General features: G+C 39.6%; 1 long non-coding RNA gene across 2 annotated transcripts in view; it reads left to right on the forward strand.

Annotated features, from left to right (window-relative positions):
- Positions 1-7,056: 7,056 nt before the first annotated feature.
- The window catches only part of LOC137986699 (uncharacterized), a 15,458-nt gene continuing 15,014 nt past the window's right edge, over positions 7,057-7,500 (forward strand). The window contains exons 1-2 of one of the 2 annotated variants that reach the window (XR_011119957.1): positions 7,057-7,101; positions 7,312-7,358. This is a non-coding gene — a long non-coding RNA (uncharacterized lncRNA). The remainder of the gene's footprint in view (positions 7,102-7,311; positions 7,359-7,500) is intronic. The other variant, XR_011119956.1, reaches the window with a different exon arrangement.

The raw sequence follows: 7,500 nt of genomic DNA on the forward strand, positions 1-7,500 counted from the left end.
GCAAGTACATAGTGGAAATAGTGGGGAAGCCTGGGCGAGAGAAGGCGTGCACTCAGTTGTGGGATCGTTTGGGGCCCCTGGTTTATACTCTTTGAAAGGGGCCCGCTATTTTTTAGAGTCCTTCTGGATGTGTTTGAAAGATTTGGTGAGACGGTGGTATGATAAAGCATAAAAATATACAGATGGTACAGATGATATAAAGACAACTTTAATAGCAACGATAGTCATGCAAATATAGTCACAACTTACTTGTAAATGAAATAAACGTATTCTCACTATTTGGTGCGATTACTCAACGCTTGTTCGTAGAACACAGTAAGAAATAGTAAAAAATCTACATTTTTCAAAGCTTTAACCAACAGTCTATTAAGAGTTTTCAGATTTATTCTATCAATATATCGATATATATATATTCTATATCGATTTGAGTCAACAGACAAACGGTAACAGAAACTTTCCGGCATGACAGTTCGGATACTCTTTATTTTTTCCTTCCATTTTTCCAGATGATGTTCTGAATGTAGAACCATCCTACGATCCCAGTATACAGAAGTCTCACCCACGCATTTATCCACTGAGGGTGGTTAATTATGTTCTTAAGTGCTAAAACAAGGCCACTCCCTTTCCCACGTGTTTTAGAAATCTGTCGCATGCTGTGGTAACCTACGCATGTATCCCAATCAAAAAACACTCTTGGCAGCCTTTGAATGAATGAGCCTGTGAGACTTCTAAATCGTTTGTTTATCATGCTTAAAATGTTAAAGGTGTCCACAATGTTTCTCGGGCTTCCTGTTAACGAAAAAGTAATAATGATTTCAAGGACTTCATTTGGAAGGTCCTCTATGGAACGAGGTTCTTCATTGTTTTCTCCGCTACCTATCTCATGTGCAGCCCATTGAGATTCTTCATTCGTAGGCTTGTCACAAATATCTTCATCTCCTACTGAACTGTTACCGTAATTATGATTCAGTGCCGTTAAACAAACGTAATGGATTCCTTGATCTTCCGCAAAGTGTCCTAGTGTCAGTGAGGCAAAAGGAATGGAAAATTGAGGAGATATAACAGTTTTTGCGTTTGGACCCAATGTCGATATTATTACAATCTCCACGTTGAAAAGATTAGCGACAGCTTGAAGAGTGATCTGATCTCCGTAAGTTCCATTTTGGGCGATGCTAGTGAGGTATTGAGACCAAGGCATGCCTACGAAAAGTTCAAAAGGAAATCCATCCTGATTGTTTGGATTTTCAGTCAGATATCTTACTATTTCTCTCCGCAAAGATTCCTCGGAATGAAAAATGCCAATAGTTTGGAGTAGATGGGCCAATGCTGAAAACTGGCAGTTGCCGTCTCCTGGTGGATTGTATGTGACATCAAAGCCTTGTTCGCTGAACGGTTGATGAAGGTCCTCAGGCGTCATTGCGATGTAGTATTTGTCCCGGTGAGCTGCTTTCTTTGCTTTATGTTCCTTCTGTGTTTTTGAAAGACTCATCTGTCTCCTCGCGGCTGCCCGTTTGCGTTTTTCTTCAACAGCTGTAGCACTAGTCATATCTTCGACTGAAACCCAGTCACAGCAAGACTTTTCTGTTGTGGGGGATTCGTATGTTATTTTGTATTTTCCAAACTGTACATTTCGTTTTATAATCGTTCCGTCAACAACAAATCGCTTTTTTGGAATACCGCGGGTTCTTCCTGAAAATGGAAATCGAATTAGAACCCGTTCTCCCACTTTGTAAACGGAGGGTGGGTTGCCTTTTACTCTCCTCTTAATGTATCGCTTGTCCCATACGTTGTTGGACGCCCTAGCTTTGGATCGAATTTTGCGGATACGTTCACCATTGTTTCTGAAATCGGAGGCCCTAGGAGAAATTCTAGCTGCAGATGAAACACTCTCTTGGTAGGATAATCCGCCATCCGATATCTCGGATAAAGCATTAGACGCTCGACCGTAAAACACCTCAAAAGGCGATTGTTTACCTAAAACGTCCATCAATTCCTCGTTTAGGACCTTTTGGTATTCCATTAATTTTGAGACCCAGTTCACTCCAACCTTGGAAAAATTAATAAGATCAAAATTTATCTTTTTTCGTAAAGATCTATGAGACCGTTCCACTTTTCCCTGAGACTGGGGATGGTACGGGGACCCTCTGATTATCTTCACTCCTAGCGATTTGCATAGCAGATCCACGGCTTGTTTGAATTCTCCTCCGTTATCTGATTGGATCACTCGTGGAGGGCCGACCTCTGTGTACAGCTTATTAAGCTCTCTTGCTACTAGCTTGCTTGACTTCCCTGTCAAAGGACGCAGCCACAAATATCGACTAAAAACATCTTGAACTGTTAGGATGTACTTGTACGTTTTTCCGTTCTTCGATACAGCTGATTTTTTCATATCAACCAGGTCAATTTGATGTCTTACCTACAAACAACGTAGAAATGAAATCTTTAATCGTATAACATGCTTTGCAGCGATGTCACTCTACATGCAATCAAAGTGCTCAGACTCACTCATTCTCATCAAGGAAGAGCCCAGGTGCTATTTTTGATTTTGTTAATTTTGTAAATTTGTTTGTGTATTCGTCTTAGGGTTACTATATTATACACGATCACATCAGCTACGCTGCAATACTAATCCTGTCCATGTAAAAGACATTATTATGATTATTATCATAGTAATAGACGAGCTGAGATGCCCCTGTCATATAAACCATTTCTCACATTTCTTTCCAAAGTTCTTCACTTGAATAACCCCTTAGAATGCTTAAATGAGTCGATTGACCCCAAAGAGAATGGTTTTAATTTAAGGAAAAGTTTTGGTCATAAATGGGGGTATGGTTTTTGCACTCTAGCCTTGATATGGGTATCGTTTTAAGAAGAAGCCACTTTTTTCATCTTTCTCGAAAAGAAAATCAACAAAGCACTTCACAAATTATGTTTACGGTAATGTAACATTGGTCTGGAACTTATTATATAACGCTGGTCAGAAACAGGGTTTTGATTTAAGAGTCAAGTGATAAATAGGGTTTCAAATTTTTGGTCAGGTTATAAATACCATAGGTAATATCGCAGATTTTGGTCATAAATAATGTAAGGTTTTGGGAAGCGTGCCGTACATCCCCACCCAAATTTTCTTGGAACCCCCCCCCCCCCCCACCGGCACAATGGTTGATTAGGGAAGATTGGTTTGGTCTAATTAATAACATAATTTATCAATTCTTACTTGGACTGTTTTTGCTCTTATGGGCCGCTGTATCGCTTTATTTTGAAACCGTGCGTTCATCTTCTGGCTGAGTCGACTTTTGGACAGCACATTCTGGACGTTTCTTTCACTGACACCTTGAAAGCGCTTGATCAGTCTTCGGTTCAGCTTTCTTGAGCCGGCGCCTTTGCAATGCCGAAATTCCTTTTCAACCAAAGCACTCAGTTCCGACTTCTTTGTAACTTCTTTGCCTTTAAAAAATAGCCTTTTCCTGCCGTTAACTTCAGAGATAGAAAACTGTGACTTGGCTCTCCAGAAACGAACACAGGCTGCCTTTTGGCTTCGGGAGCGATCTTTCACAGGCACCACAAATTCTCCACTCGTTAAGGCGAAAAGAGTTGCGTAAGTCTCGTCGTCCACGGCTGACATTTGACGAAAACATTTCTTATCTTCTGCCCACGTTCCAATGATGAAAATAAAAAACGCTAACAAGGGACATTTTACAATCATTTTGCTTACTTTCGAAGACCACGACAAGAACCACGTGAAAATCCATACAATTCCAGACGAGCGTCTTGAGAACCCAGTTGACTGAGTTTGTGGGCGGAGTTTGTTTGCGAAGCAGGAAAAATTTTTCAGAGTTTTTTCTCGAAACAATTTTTTCACCAGAAGGGCACACTTAAAGAGCTACAAGTCAAAGGGAATTTGTTCGATTGCTCTCAAATTTTGACAGTACCTAGTTTTACATATAAACAACAAAACCACTTCTCCGAATTTTTTATTTTGAAATAACTTTTTTCAAGAGCGATTTTTGTACGATCACTCCACATTTTTTTAATCCTATTTCAAAAATGTTCTGTAACTTTTCACTGAAATTACACATTAAACAAGCGAAAAACAAAATTTGCTTTGACATGTAACTTTCAAAAGGTGGTTCGGGCGCTCGCATTTAGAAGTCGTGAAAATTTCGGCAATTCATTTGTTTTCAAAAGTTTTGGTATAGTCTAATAGCCAGTCCTATAAGCTTTAATTTGATGTAAGGGTTTAGATATCTATAGTTTAAACCCGACGCGCTACATCGCTTGTACGCGAGACACCCCTGAAGGTGCACGGTAATCTCCCGGGGGGAGGGAGGGGGGGGGAGCACTGAACTATTTTTTGGGTGGGTATATGCCGCCCGGGACTTCAGAATTTGGACCCGTTTTGGAAAGAATTTGCCCCACATTTGATATGGTTAGCCAAAAACACACACAATCATGCTCGTAAGCTAACTATGGGCAACACAGGGTGTAACAGTTTTGAATCGTATTTTTTGAACCAATCTCTCCTTGCTTACAAAAGTGGAGATTTCGTGCATTCAAAATATTATACCCTGTTTAGGAAACGTCTCTAACTCAGGAGCTCCAGAATCATGACCCCGTTAGGCGGCGCATACCCCTATAGGTATTGTATTGGAGTAACCCCCCAGGGGTAATCTGCGCCTAACGGTGTAGTTAGTAAAGGGGAATAACCGTGATTGGGTATTCCGATAATCTATTGAAGTGATATCATATCACTGATGATATTGATGCCATTTACGCCTTTGCCGCTCTTAATAACGTGTTATTACATTTAAGGTTAAATTGTATTACATTTACGGTCGGTCACCTGATTACATTTAGCGTTAAATTGTATTACATTTACGGTGGGGTAAGTTATTACATTTAGGGTTGATTTTTATTACATTTCTGGTTAGTATTACATTTGGAGTTAATTTTTATTACATTTACGGTTGGTATTACATTTAGCGTTGTTATTACATTTAGCGGTGATACAGTCAAGTATCAAAGATGTATGCTGTAAACTAGTTACAGTGTCAAATGGAGTATTGCCTCCTGGATGAGCTCCAAACTTGAGCCCGTGATGTGGTTACGTGTACTGGTCACATTGGCATACATGAAGGGGGGACGTACGGACGGAAAATGACGTCATGGCTATTTTACCAAATTTTCTCCCATCAACAGGTTACCAGTATGTTCTTAGCTATGGTGCTCCGCACGCGCGTGCGCGCCATCGGCGCAATCTGAACAATCCAAACCCTTTTGCGCCAAAGGTGCGCGCGTGCAGAGCTCTGCTATAAAACCAAATTTTCTCACATGGATGGGTTACCATATTTTCTTAGCTATGGTGCCTTCGGCGCACCCGGAGCTCCACTAACATGTGCAGCTTCATATGAGATCCAAAGTTTTCGTCGAGTTTTGCAAGTTCCCTTGTAGTTGACAGTGAAATAATTAAATGAAGGAACCAAGGGAGGACCAGCCCAAATTTTCTCCCGGCATTGACTTTTTAGTAAGCAGGAAGCCGACTAGAGTTGGGGGCAACGAAAATGAAGCACAACAGGCGCGTTCAACAAAAAATTTGCACAAAACTGTATTTGAAAGGCATTTAACAAGAACAAGAAAGGCCGCAAGTTGGTCTGTGGCAACTTTTAAAGCAAGTTATTCTTGTTGTTATCATTGTTTTTTTATTACATTTGTTCAAACTGCTGAAAACAAATTATTTACAAAATCAACAAAACACTGTAAATGGCAATATGAACTCGGCATCATTCTGAACAATCCAAACCCTTTGTTTGCTTGGGCATTTTGACTTTGTTTGTCTACATTTTCATCGAGTGCTTGGACTTTCTTTGCCAATGTTTTCTTTAACTGAAGAAGGAAATCCTTCCTTTTCAACATTTAATTGAACCATATAAATTTACTTGTGGCGTGATTTTAACCAAACAGTTGGATGCTTTGTTTTCCCTCTCAGTTCGTTGTGAGAAACATGAGTTAGTGACTCTTAGGCAAGTGTGACTCGTAGGAGAGTGCAACTCTTACGCTTCCCTTGCGCTTAGCAACCTCCTGCGTGCATCCATAACTCGATATACACACGCTAAGCATGAACCAGTTCTTAAACTTAGATCAGTACGGAGTTGTTAAAAAAAAGATCTACATCATAATTATGAATACTTTGCCAAACCAATTTTAGGCTGCACTAGTGATAATTTTCGCACCGAGTTGTGAAGGTCAACACTCATTTCCATACTCCAAAATGACGTGACATCATTGCTGATGGCTTAAATATCCCTCGGCGCATTTTCATAAAATGTAACATAGGGGATCACAACGTGACAACGTGAAGGAATACGTACGTAAACTGCAGCATTATGCAGGACCCTTCTGGGTTCATTTGTTGGTGAGATAACGGTTTTTTTATCTCTTTGATATGTTTTTGTAGTTGAGATAGACTTGCCTAAATTTTGCGCTTATAAAGTAGCCTACAGTGTACCACATGCAAAAGTGGGACTGAACAAAACTCTTCCCTTTTATTTTACATGTAATGTATATCAACGATAATCTTAAGTTTTGGCGATGTTCTTTGTAAGAAGGACAAATTAGTTGACCCACTTGAGAATGTCTGTTTTTAAACTAGGTTTCCATATTGCGAAAATTTAACGTGATTTCCAGCTAAGGTTTAAAGTCCATCTTTCAAAATGACTGATGCCATTGTCACATTGAAGAGTGAATTTCAACCCAGTTTTGGGATGGTATTCTCTTCGGAATTCTTGATAGTGATGTACTTCCTTTTTCCCCACCAAAGGTATACTTTCAAACAGATAAAAAGGAAGGTAGTGACACTGTAAATAACAATGCATAAAAATATTTCCGGTCTGTTGTGTTAAAGGAGTATCTCAACATACACATAGTCTAGTATGCCTCTCAGTAAACCCTATGTTGTCCATCACATTCATTTAAGTGAAATAGTTTATCTCAATAGGGGGACTGGGACGGTTAGATGAGTGTCATGTCACACAAAATCCCTGTGACATTTGACCGTCGTATGTTTTCGCCGGGTTTCTCATCGTGGAATCAACCTTGAAAATGGTAAGAATTCATCCATACTTATTCACACTATTTTAGTCTTTTCCTTTATTACGCATTGAAAACTGAATGGGTTAAATGTGCATTTGGTTGTGTTTGTGTTGATTTATCCATCGCTGAAATTAAAAAATCTAGTGAAAATTCTGAGTTCATTCAAAGACATCATTTGGCCACATCGCGGCTGAAACCGAAATTTGCTTGTTCTCGATGTAGCGTTATCCATAATCTACCATGACACGGGAGGAAAGCAGAAAAGAAAGGTAAAAGAGATAATTGTAGCCGCATTTTTTGTTTATGAACCAATTCCCCTTAGCAAATTTACACTCGCTAGAATCCAAGGAATCTAAACAAAATGGTTCAAATTTCCAGTAAGGATAAAGACGATTCACTGATTCATATTCA

Source organism: Montipora foliosa, unplaced genomic scaffold (assembly GCF_036669935.1).
Source record: "Montipora foliosa isolate CH-2021 unplaced genomic scaffold, ASM3666993v2 scaffold_271, whole genome shotgun sequence".
NCBI classification, from domain to species: Eukaryota; Metazoa; Cnidaria; class Anthozoa; order Scleractinia; family Acroporidae; genus Montipora; species Montipora foliosa.